Genomic DNA, 12,030 nt, shown 5'->3' with positions numbered 1-12,030 from the left:
AGGGCACTAGGACATTAGTCAAGATCTCTGCATCTGATGCTCCTCTCCTCTGTAAATGCCCTGGGAGTCAAATGAGTGCTGCTGACATAAGACCCAGGAGAGGAGATGGGCTGCATCTCCTTACATAAAAACAGGACAAAGAGCTAGAGAACCCAGGCTGCCTGAGAAGAGCCTCCTTGACCGGACTCACCTCATCCTCCCACTGTCGGAGCCTGCAGCAGCTTCTCCTGGTGCGCTTACCGCTGAGGGCGAGTTTGCTTTGCTATGTTTGTCTGGCTCTTGAACTCTGATGTTTATCTCCCTTTCCCCCCTCAACTGGCTGAGTTCTGGGAACGGTGGTTACAGCAGAGCGGGCCTGAGCTCAATGTACAGGACCCGAGTCAACCCTGGCTCAAAGTACAAAGAGGAGCTGAAAGTGCAGCTGGATTCCAAATATTTCAGCCCCCACCTCTCTGGAGGGATGAGCAATGGGCCTGGCATTTGTGCTGAGAAGCTGGGGAAGGGGAGAGGATGCATGGGGGCAGGTAGAGGGTAGTTCAAGATTGTGTGTGCTAGGGCGTGGTCAGGGTGTTTGGGAACATCATCCCCCTGTTGCTAGCTCTTCGGTTACTATTACCCAATAAGTACATTACTCGAACCCTGGTCTCTTTCACAGCCTGAGCCCACAGATCCAAGAAGGAACCGCATGGGAACCCAGGTCCCTTTGCTGATCCATTTTACCAGCATCTCTGATGGAGGACGATCACAGAACACTTTAGGGCACTAGCCGTACAGAACGCTGCAACCAGACAGGAGGCGCTGAGGTACTACAGTGATGAGCGCTATTTGAGTACTGGGGGTACACACACCTATGGCTGGGGATTTGTTAATGGGGCACAGAGCCTTTAAGCTCCCAGCTGCTGGTTCTAATCCAGCCCAAATCTGTTGTTCTGTGCCTTATGTGCACATCCAGCCTTTGCCATTTTACCTCCATGCTGGAGCTGGGTTAAAAATCCAGCTGTGGAATTACACCCAGCTGTCCCATGCAGCGTTCCATACCAAGCAGCAAAGGGAGAGGGGGAGTAAGAGGAAAGATGGAGAGTTGGCCGTGAAGAGCGATGCAGGGAGGCAGGAGCTGCACGGGAGAAGCTCCCCCCCACCAGCACACAGATGCAGAAAGCCAGGCTGACGGAAGTGGTGTGGTGGGGAAGGGGCATAGCAGGAGAGTAGAGGGAGTTTCTCTTTGTCCAGCATTTATCACCAGCGTCCTGGGAAATAGCGGAGAGAGCTCCAAATGGGACCCTGCAGTGACCAGCAGCTTGGGATCCTCTTTTTTCAGACCACAGATGGTGCAGGAAGGGCCAGTCCCTGCTCACCCGTAGCACCAGCCAAGGCACAGATTCCCACACACTTTACAAGCACTACGCATTCAGCTACACAACAGCCTGCTGATGCTGGGGGGAAATCCCAGTCCATGTATAACACGGTCTCCACTGAACCAAAGGGGTGATGTCTGCTATGGTGCAAGTCAGCATGGCTCTGTCAGTGTCTCGCCAGCTGAGGATCTGGCTCTTAGGTCAGATCCTCATTCCCCTTGAAGTCAATGGCAAGACTCATACTAAAAAAAGAAAAGGAGGACTTGTGGCACCTTAGAGACTAACAAATTTATTTGTCTCTAAGGTGCCACAAGTCCTCCTTTTCTTTTTGCGGATACAGACTAACACGGCTGCTACTCTGAAAGACTCATACTGAAGTCCCCGGGACAAGGATTTGGGCCATTAACTCCCAACACAGGGCCAGATTCTGGAGCTATTCAGGAGATCAGAACTGGAGATCAGAACTGGGGCCCTCCTTATATTTTGTTAGATTTTTTTTTTTAAGTTAAAGATTTTCTAGAAACATCCCTACCCCAGCTCCCCTGCATACAGGCCACAGCAGACAAGCATCAAAGAAGAGCAAGCGAGCTCCATATAGATTGCATAGGTACTGTCTCTCTCCCGTACCTATCACCCAGAAGGGAAGGAGACAAGGGAAGCTGACTTGCAATGAGAACCACAGGCTCCTGTGTGGTGTGTGAAGAGGAGTTGTGCCAGGACATCCTAATACCCTTTTACCACAGCCAGTGCTCCTTCTCCCAGGGGTCTGCTCCTCCAGCCAGCAAAGCTGCCAGTCACCTGCAGCCTACGTGGGCATTTTCCACCGAATAAAACCAAAGCCAGGGAGTGACCCCTACCAAACCACAACCAGAAAACGCCATTTCACAGAGGGGAAGGGGCAGTCCGTGCAACAGCAGCAGTAAATGAGGTTAATGGCGAGACCACACAGGAGCTAGAGAGGACTAGATGCTTTCCGGGCTCCCTGATTGCTAAACAGCCCCCACTGAGCCCTCACAGGTCATGGACTTTACACAGGCCACAGACAGAAAACTTTGGGAAATCAATAAGTGTCAAGCTGAATGCTGGCTGTTTGCTCGGCAATGTCACCGCTTGTGATTTCAGCTATGTTTGTGTCTAGGTACACACATGGGTGCTGAGTGTGTGCGTGTACCTACAGTCGTCAGGCTACTGTCCATGCAGTGAGAGTGAGTGTGTGCATGTACATACACATACAGTGATCAGGCAATTGTTTGTACATGTCTGAATTAAGCAATCGGATCCCAGAGTGCAAATCTGTTTTGGTTAACTTCCATGTCCCATGGCCAATATTTCTCCTATCCTGCAGTGTGCCCTCTCTGTGATTGGACATGAATTCTTCTATCGTCATCCAACTCCAAACTGTCTCCCTGCAACAGCAGGCTGCTCTTTTCCTTCGCATGACCAGACCGCCTTAGAGCCCCAGTCACAGACCGAAACCCCTTTGTGCGAGGCACTGCACAAACACAAAACACAACAACAGTCCCCGCTCTTGCGCGTTTTAGCGGCATTGGGTCCCAAGCTGCAGGGGTCAGTCCCAGAATGAAAGTATCAGCTCTAAGATGGTTCTGAAATGTCTCCAGTGTATTGAGAGTCTGACCAAGCTCTTCCATCCCTGTCAGCCCCAGGTCCTCCTGTCTGATGCTTGGATTCTAACCCGTCACAGGGCCCTCAGAATGGCTGTGCATCAGAACATGGAAGCTGACCTGGCAAGAGACCAGGGAAGGTGTTGAATTCTTGGTGCAAATACTAGGCTCCCACCTCCACGGCCTTTGGAGAAGTCAGGCTGCTAGCCGGAGCTGGGGAAAACCTTTTAGAACTAAGTGCCTGGGATGAAATCCTGACCCACTGTGTTGCCTGTTTCCCTGCAAAGAGCCCTTCTCATTTCAGCATGTCTTGCGGCATCAGCCAGCCATTTGCAGCCCTAGCTTAACAGCATCATGCTGAGTAACCGCAGGCCCTACAAAATGACTCCTAACACCCATCCTCCTTCTCCACCCAGCCCCAAGCAAGCCTGAAGGCTGGGTGCACCCACCCCCATCCCTGTGAGAAGCAGCTATTGGCCAGTTGCCTAATTACTGACCCACTTTAGGAAGGTTTGGGTTATTCTATGTGACAGGAGCCCATTGTGAATTCTGCACAGCTGTCTCCCCACTCCCAGCCCTGTCCACGCTTGAGGGACTGAGGTAGCCCAGACGGAAGAAGTCGCTTTCAAGAGGAAAGTGTGTGTGAAAGCCAAGGTTCAGGGAAGGCGCTCTGCCTTCAAATTCATCTGCACAGCAGCAGAGACATGGTGTGACGTGAGAATGCCTGGGAGACCCCATGTGGGGACTGCAGCAGTCCATCATCTTCCCCAGATCTCCCCGGTGCTTGTTTTCCTGCTCCCCCTACCTCCCACTGCAGCGTGGCCTGTCCAGGAAAGGTCTCCAGCAGCTTGGATAGAGGCAGCTGAGCCATGCCCATCAGTAAGTCAGTGCGAGCAGAGCTGTTCAGTGGGGGCCCAGCTAACATGGCTTGCCAGCTGGGACGTCTACCAGCCACAGGCCCCATCTGGAGTATCCCGGGAAGGCCAGGAAGCAGGGCGTGGGAGGAAGGTGGTGCTGGAGAGCAGAGACCAAGGTTGTACTGGAGGGAAACGAGTGGGGGATGCATGGGAGACACGGGCTGTAGGTTTGACTTGCTGAGGTCTGTTTGTTCCCTAAGCTCTGCCCCCTGCTGATTTGGGGGGCACCCGCTTTCCCCAAATATAAACCTCTCCACCCATTTCCACAGGCCCCAAGCCTCTCCTTGCACCAAGGGGAGGTGAGCAAACAGGGTGAATTGATGTCATGCTTCAAGACGGTTTCTCTCTTCAATTAGCATTTGCCCTCCCCCTCACCGTCCAGTCACTATTTTCCGTGGCAATGGTCTCTCCTTCCAACTAACACTTCCTGCCACGAGAGCATGTCACACCTATTGTCTGCTCCCTACACTGGCTTCCATAGATAGAAAAGTAAGCCAAGTTCAAGGTCTCAGCTTGATCTTCAAGGCATTCTGTGGCCTGGGTCCAGGTATGAAGACCAGGGTCAACCACTCCACCGCAGTGGAGCTCTCTGTAATAAGTGTAAAGCTCTTCTGTGGAGGAGACAGAACTTTCCTTGGGGGCTGGTCCGAGACCATGGAATGAACTACCCCCAAGAACCAAGGACCATCACCTTCACTCCAGGTGCCAGGCACATAAACCTACACACACGCACGCACGCACACATACTAGAACAGAACACTCCACTGCACACACTTCTCCCTCCCGCAGAGGAGAGAACAAACATGACAGATGGCGGTCACGTTGCTGAAAGCACTGCTGGAAGACACTCAGATGTCCCGCTCACATCGCAGTAAGAACCCACAGAGAACAGAATCTCTCTTTCCTCTTGCCTGTCCGTCTGTCTTCCCATCTCCTGTCTCTCAAAGAAGGAAATCACTGATATGTCCCCAGGCCATAGGCAGCTACGCTGCGTCTGCCACGTTGGCTCGGAGTCTGCCGCTGAAGTGGAACAGCTGTTTCTCTCTGCAGAGAGAGTTTGGTTCAAATTCAGATAAAGTTGGAGCCAGGCCTGTGTTGTAATGCTGTCCTCTGCCTTCCTCTCTCTGATCAGAGGAGATATGCACGTTACAGGCACAAACAGCCTGTTTCCTAGATAATTATGGCTCAAAGCAATGGATAGGAACTAAGGAAAAGTTCATGTTATTCATACTCCCAGGACAAAATCCTAGAATAGTGAAGGGAACACGTGGTTAATGATACGGGGGAGTGATCAGGGCAGGACACAGCTCCACAGCAGAAGAACTGGAGACTAGCAAACAAAGACCCTAGAAAAGGGGATGCCACAGTGATTCCTCACCATGCCAGCCTCATTTGGATCAGCACTCTGGTGTTGTTACAAGGTCACTGCAGTCTTGTTTAACAAGCAACCTGAACAAGCCAAGTCATTCTTAGCATCTGCCACTCCTGGAACAGCCCCCAGGAACCGGGAGCAACTCCCGCTGCAATAGTGGTTCGGGTTTGTACACTTTCCATGGTGACTGGGTGGGCTGGATGGTGGCTTGCCTGCTAGGAGGTGGCCCCCTGCAGCATGGTTAAGCCTCCAGTGAAAGACCCCCATCTCCTGTGCAGCAGCATCTCTCCCCATGGAGGCTGGTGTCTGGGGGATAACAGATGAACAGCTTTGCATCAGGGCTCAAATCCCTCTCCCATCCAAGGTTTCATTTCTCTGCCCCTGCTCCAGACCTCCTTAGATAAGGCTCTATTCCCATCCATATGAGCCATAGTTCCTACCCATCTTCAGCCCCCTCCCCTTCCCATCCAAAGCTCTGCAGAGTGAAGCTACAGCACCCTCTAGCTTACAGGTTCGAATTGCCCTTGGGTGGAAACACCTGCATTACTGATCTCTGTCGCATCTTCCAATTTGAAAACGCAGCAAAGGGACCTGGAACCTGCCGAGATTGTGGGTCAGCCTGGGAATATGGCTGCAGATCTCCATCTCCTTCCAATTCCACCCTTTCTTCCAGATCTTTTAAACTTCATCACTTCTCTCCCTCCATGGAAAAGTAAACACTCTGCAAAGTACCTTCTTCCCCTTCCAAATGAATCGCTGGCTAGCTACAGATCAGAGAAAATGCAGAATTAACTGGATCCTCTCCCCTATTCAGTGAGCTGTGACTCTTGCTGAAGAGCTACCATGTCCCAGTAACCTAGTGACCTCCAGCCTGCACTGGACTTCCTTATAACCTTATGCAGCCAAATGCATTGCTCCCACACCTTGGCCCAACACCAAAAGGCCCTCCTCAACACTCCTCTTCTTCCAGAACTGGCCATGATCGTCTCTGTGTTGTGGAAAAGAGGAGTTGTTAGCCCATTGATCCAGAATAACCAGCAGATCCAGCCTAAAGTGCTTCCAAAAAACTATTACTCAGATACTGTAATAATGGGAGCTACAGAAAAGTCCAAAGGGTGGGGACAGAGACACTGGAATGGACAGACCTTCCTATGGCTGAAACCCTTACTGAATATGTGTAGTTCAGTTCCTGCTGCAGAGAAAGAGGATTGAAGACGGCACCATAACCACTGGCAGCATGAACCAAAATCTGCAGCATTCCAGAAAGAATTTATCTACCAGGCAGCCAGCCAGCTGTGGAAAGAATAATGGAGAGAAAATACATCTCCAACCCATACCCAATGTGGGATATATTACGCTTCTTGGCAAATCCAAACATACAGCCTTAGCAGTAGAGAGATTCAGCAAATAAAAAACAACAGCCCCATAATGGGGCTCAGTATAATGTGACTTAATCAGAAGCATCTTGAATGAGGAGTGAACTTCTGTATTCAGGTTTCAGAGTAGCAGCCCTGTTAGTCTGTATCCACAAAAAGAAAAGGAGGACTTGTGGCACCTTAGAGACTAACAAATTTATTTGAGCATAAGCTTTCGTGAGCTACAGCTTATGCTCAAATAAATTTGTTAGTCTCTAAAGTGCCACAAGTCCTCCTTTTCTTCTGTATTCAGGTATTCTTCACTACTTGCCCTAAATTGTTTAACCACACACAGTAACATTACATAGCTGCTGCGTTCCTTCTGAGAGATGGCTGCATTTCAGGGGTGAGAGAAGTAATCCTGCCAAATAAGACCACATTTTCAGATGTGGGTACCCTTTTGCTTATGTGCTCATTATATTTACATGGACAAAAGCAGATCTGCATGTGGGATTGGCATATGCAGTTGGTGCATTCACACACACATTCTGCTAGTGCAGTTGGCTTGGCCTCATTTGAAATCTGGCTGACAATTTGTCAAGGCTACGTCTGAAACTGCTAGGATCCTTATTGACAAAACGCTACTAGAGATTGTTGACTTATCCTGGAGTCTTTATGTCCCTCAGCATAGGCAGAGAGGTCTGGTGGATGTAATACAGGCAGTCAAGCCATTTAATTCTGAATTAGGCATGGAGTCTGTTAGACTCTGTCCCAAAGTGCTCCTGGTGAAACTATCTTCCAAGGACTGGTGCTGGCAGTGTCAGACAGTCACGTCAGCCTAGTCTGCTACAGTAAAGCCAGACCTTTCTGGAAGAGAGAACAATCTGGCCTATTAGAGAGAGAGATTGGAGAAGTGAACTTGGCTCCCAACCCAGAGTTCAGAACGGGGCTCTGTCTCCAGCAATGCAAAACAGAATGCATAGTACCAAACTGCTCCCAAGCTCTGGTCCTGGATGCCAGGGCACTGGAAGGGCTTCATGCCAAACTGATTCATTCAAGTCTTGGGGGACTCCTGGCTACAGGCAGGACATTGGAACATCTGGTAGGTCAAAATGCAAAGCGTGGTACCAATACTATGTTAGCCAATACTCATATGTTAGGTATGGTATACACTAGTAGGGATTATGCGCGTATCTATCTATCTATATAGGTATTGGGGAGTTATGTTAACTGAATGTATTATGATTTTTCCCCAGTTCAGTTCACCCACATCAAGTATCCCACAACATGCTGCAAAGCTGAAGTCAGTTTTGGCATTAGAAAATAGGAAACCTGTCAAAGACAAGTTATGTTAATCTTGTGCCCTGGGTACCAGCTCAGGAGGTGCCTTCACACCTGTTAGTACCTGGAATGCTGTGTCCAAAGCAAAAGGTAAGAGGGGGTACACCGTGGTACCAGAAAAACAAGTTGAAATTGGTGAGTGGAATCTTAGATGACGTATAGCAGGTCTTAGCTTGTGCACAACGTCATTATAAATAGAGGTAGTTTGGGGGGAGTGCGCCTTCTGCGTAAGGCGACCTGAACACACTGTGAGAACCCGCCCCCCGCGGGGGGACTGGTGATGCATTAACTCTCTCTCTCCCCTGTACTATACTGTTTTATCTATAAACAATACGTTGGCTCAGCTTTGTTATTTGGTCTCAAACATTTTTAACAGAACTGCAAGTGCAGTCAAAATCAATTGGCTATGCAAAAAGCAAAACAGAGGGCATCAGAATTCTGCTTCTTCCCTTCCTTGAGGAAGGCTGTGGAGATGGAACAATTCAAACCTCCCCCAAAGAGCTGGTTCTAGCTCCAGGCTGTGCGCAGATAACTCATGGTGTAGGTGCACCGCCACGGGATTGGCAGGAAGGGGAATACTTACACTATTCAGGTCCTTATATTGCACGAGTTCATTTGGAGTAGCACGGACAAGACAGACCCCCAGAAGCTAGTAAATGACAAGATCTTACTGTTTTGATGGGATCTCCAAGGCAAGGGCCATCAGGAAGAATCTTTTTTTTTTTTCTGGAGGGTGGGGAAAAGAGGAGGCTATTTCACTGGCTCTACATTAGCGAGGATGAGAAGGAGCCAGAGTGATAGAGGGACTGGAAAAATCACTCTTGCTGAAGTCAGATTAATCTTTCGCACTTGTCTGTTACCCTCTGCTTAGCAGCATTGTAATGACCTGAAATTGCAACTGATAAATCGGTGCTGAGGGTTTGTCTCATCACGGCTGCCACACGAGGATGGGCCATTATTCTTTCAATTTAGGTCTCTGATGCCTGTTAACATACATTAGGCTTTTCCATATGGTGCTTTTTAGCCTGGTGCCCAGGGCAGCTGCCCAGGTCTCTTCCCCCACCCACGCTCTCAGGCCCTGCCTAATGAGGATGGATGACAGCCCCAGCTCAGTAATGGGACACAGATGGTCCAAATGGCTTTTCACTTTTCTACTTTGAAACATATTTTCCATCTTAGAAATTCTCATACAAAAATAAACCCTCCTAATCTTTGGTGCTGTAATTTTTTATTTTCTAAATTGACAATGGACTCGTCGGATAGGCAAAATCTTTGAGAGGGCTGCAGACTTTTTATTAGAATGGATCGGGCACTGAACTAAGAGTCAGGAGACCTGGGTCTAGTTCCAGCTCTGCCACTGGGTGGCTTTGGGCAAGTCACTCCCCTTTTCTGTGCTTCTGTTTTCCTTCCCACTCTTCGCCAGTCTTGCCTACTGTAAACTCTTCAGGGCAGAGGCTGTCATTTACTATGGATTTGTACAGCCTCTAGTCCAATTACTAGTGTTATTTATAGTTCTGTAGCCCTAGTCAGAGCCCAGAACCCCATTGTGCTAGGTGCTGTACAAACACAATGATCCCCCGATCTCCACTGTGGCCTCTAGACACTTCCAGAATACAAATAATAATGAATTAAACAAATGGATCACTGGAGTTAAAGTCTGGTGCGGGTAGGACAAAAGGGGAGCCCTGAAAGAAGAAGACAACCTCGCAGCTGCATGCAGTAGCCAGTAACTGAAGGGTCTAAGCAGCAGGTTTGGCATAGCGAGGCTCTGCAGCATTACAGGTTCAAACCCCAGCAAGGTTAACACAGGCTCTTTATCCTAGGAATTATTTGTATTCCAAGAAGAGCCATAAATGCACTAGGCGCTGTCCAAACACACATGAAGAGGGAGATGCATCTCCTTCCCTGTAATTTACAGGGCGGGCTGGGGATGTCTTTTATAATGGTCTCATCGCAAATGCTCATTTGGACCCAGCCCACATTGACGCCTATGGAGGGAGAGCAAGCCCTAGCCTGGCACTCTGGAATGAGTCCAGCATTTTCAGCTAAACCAGGGCATGATCCAAAGTTTGACTGTTTTCTGTCTTTTTAAACCTTAGCTCTCAACCCTGCCAAAAGCCAGGAACTCCCTGCCTGGCCTTCTCATTGCATTTTCCACGTGCATTCAGTCCTATGTTTGTCCAGGCTGCTTCTCCAGTGCACTTGTATCGTGGCTCATTCTCTCCTCTCCCTTATTCAAAACTCTGACACACAGGCAGCTGGTTTCTGCGCAAGCGGGCAGGTTCAAATGGGAGGGGAAGAGGCATCTCATATGCTTACCATGCCGACCAGATAGATCGGAGTCTCATACATATCCTGCATCACCCAAATGCATATAGCCTCTTTGGGTAGAAGAGAGCTCCTGGCATACTTCTTGAGCCACCCCAGAACTGACAACAGCACAGGAGGGAGTTTGGCTTAAAAGGGAGATGTATGTAACCATCCCCTGCCACAGAAACCTAAGGGCATGGGGTTTTTCTCATTGCTTCCTTGTGCTCCATTTGTTCATCTGTCTGTATCCACGTGTCTTATCATTAGATTGTAAGCCGGGGTGGGCAAACTACCTGTCAGAACTTTTAATCTGGCCCTTGAGCTTCCGCCGGGTAGCAGGGTCAGGGGCTTGCCCCGCTCCGGCGCTCCAGCCAGGGAGCAGGGTCAGGGGCTTTCCACATGGCTCCTGGAAGCAGCAGCATGTCCCCTTTCTGACTCCTAGCGTAAGGGCAGCCAGGGGGTTCCACACGCTGCCCCTGCCCCAAGCGCTGCCCCCGCAGCTCCCATTGGGCAGGAACCACGGCCAATGGGAGCTGCAGGGGCAGCGCCTATGGATGGGGTAGGGCCTGACTGGCACTGCGCCACCGCATAGGAGCTGGAGGGGGGCATGCTGCTGCTTTCGGGAGCGGCGCCTGCAGAAGGGGCAGTGCACAGAGCTGCCTGGCTGCGCAGAAGCCTGAAGGGGCACATGCCACTGCTTCCGGGAGCTGCTTGGGGTAAGCGCTGCCCAAAGCCTGCACCCCTGAGCGCCCCCCCACGCTCCAACCCCCTGCCCCAGCGCTGATCCCCCTCCCGCCCTCCAAACCCCTCAGTCCCAGCCTGGAGCACCCTCCTACACCCCAAACCCCTCATCCCCAGCCCCACCCCAGAGCCTGCACCCCCAGCCGGAGCCCTCAACCCCCCCTGCGCCCCAGCCCCAACCCTGATCCCCCTCCTGCCCTCCGAACCCCTCGGTCTGAGCCCGGAGCACCCTTCTGCACCCCAAATCCCTCATCCCCAGCCCCACCCTAGAGCCCGCTCCTCTAGCTGGAGCCTTCACCTCCTGCCACACCCCAACCCCCAATTTCATGAGCATTCATGGCCCGCCATACAATTTCTATACCCAGATGTGGCCCTCAAGCCAAAAAGTTTGCCCAATCCTGGTGTAAGCTCTTCCGGGAAGGGACTTTCTGTTCTGAGTTTGTTCAGTGCCTGGCACAATAGGGTTCTTTCTGGTCCATGCCTGCAGCTCTTGGGTGTTACCACAATCTTACTGCTACATTTGAAAGAAGGATGTACCAGACATGTCTTGGAAGATGCTCCCGTCTCTTCAAAGTGCTGGCAGCTCCTTCGTATTTATGGAATCCAGCTTTGCATTAAACCTTAAAATATGGAAACCATAATTTCGCTGTTCACCAATGGGGCCCACCAGAGGCCTCAAAAAGGGTATGGAGTTAAGGGTCTCATTAGGGGCCAGAATCAGGGTTGCCTTGTTTCTGTCTGTGACATCTCATTTACTAGGAAGTCTCCCTTCCTGAAGGTGTTCAGTGGTAATTATATGTCTCTGAACAATGGAGGCAAGGGACTCGGGAAAACAATTCCTCTCAAATCTTTCAGCTTTCATTACAGTTCTCCTTAAAAACGCCAGCTCTGATTTACAGCCCGCGAGGGCCTGCAGTCAGATCTCACCAGCTGCCAAAGCAGGACTGACAGAAGCATGAAACTTATTAACCCACACTTCAATTTTTCCAGATCCTGGGCATTGCAAGAGATCCCAGG

At 50.4% G+C, this 12,030-nt stretch overlaps 1 protein-coding gene across 2 annotated transcripts in view; it reads right to left on the bottom strand.

Annotated features, from left to right (window-relative positions):
* Positions 1-12,030, bottom strand: part of MASP2 (MBL associated serine protease 2) — a 46,087-nt gene that overhangs the window by 19,885 nt on the left and 14,172 nt on the right. The gene's annotated exons all lie outside the window — the stretch shown is intronic.

Source organism: Chelonia mydas, chromosome 18, assembly GCF_015237465.2.
Source record: "Chelonia mydas isolate rCheMyd1 chromosome 18, rCheMyd1.pri.v2, whole genome shotgun sequence".
Taxonomy (NCBI): domain Eukaryota; kingdom Metazoa; phylum Chordata; order Testudines; family Cheloniidae; genus Chelonia; species Chelonia mydas.
This window is presented reverse-complemented; position numbering and strand designations above follow the sequence as displayed.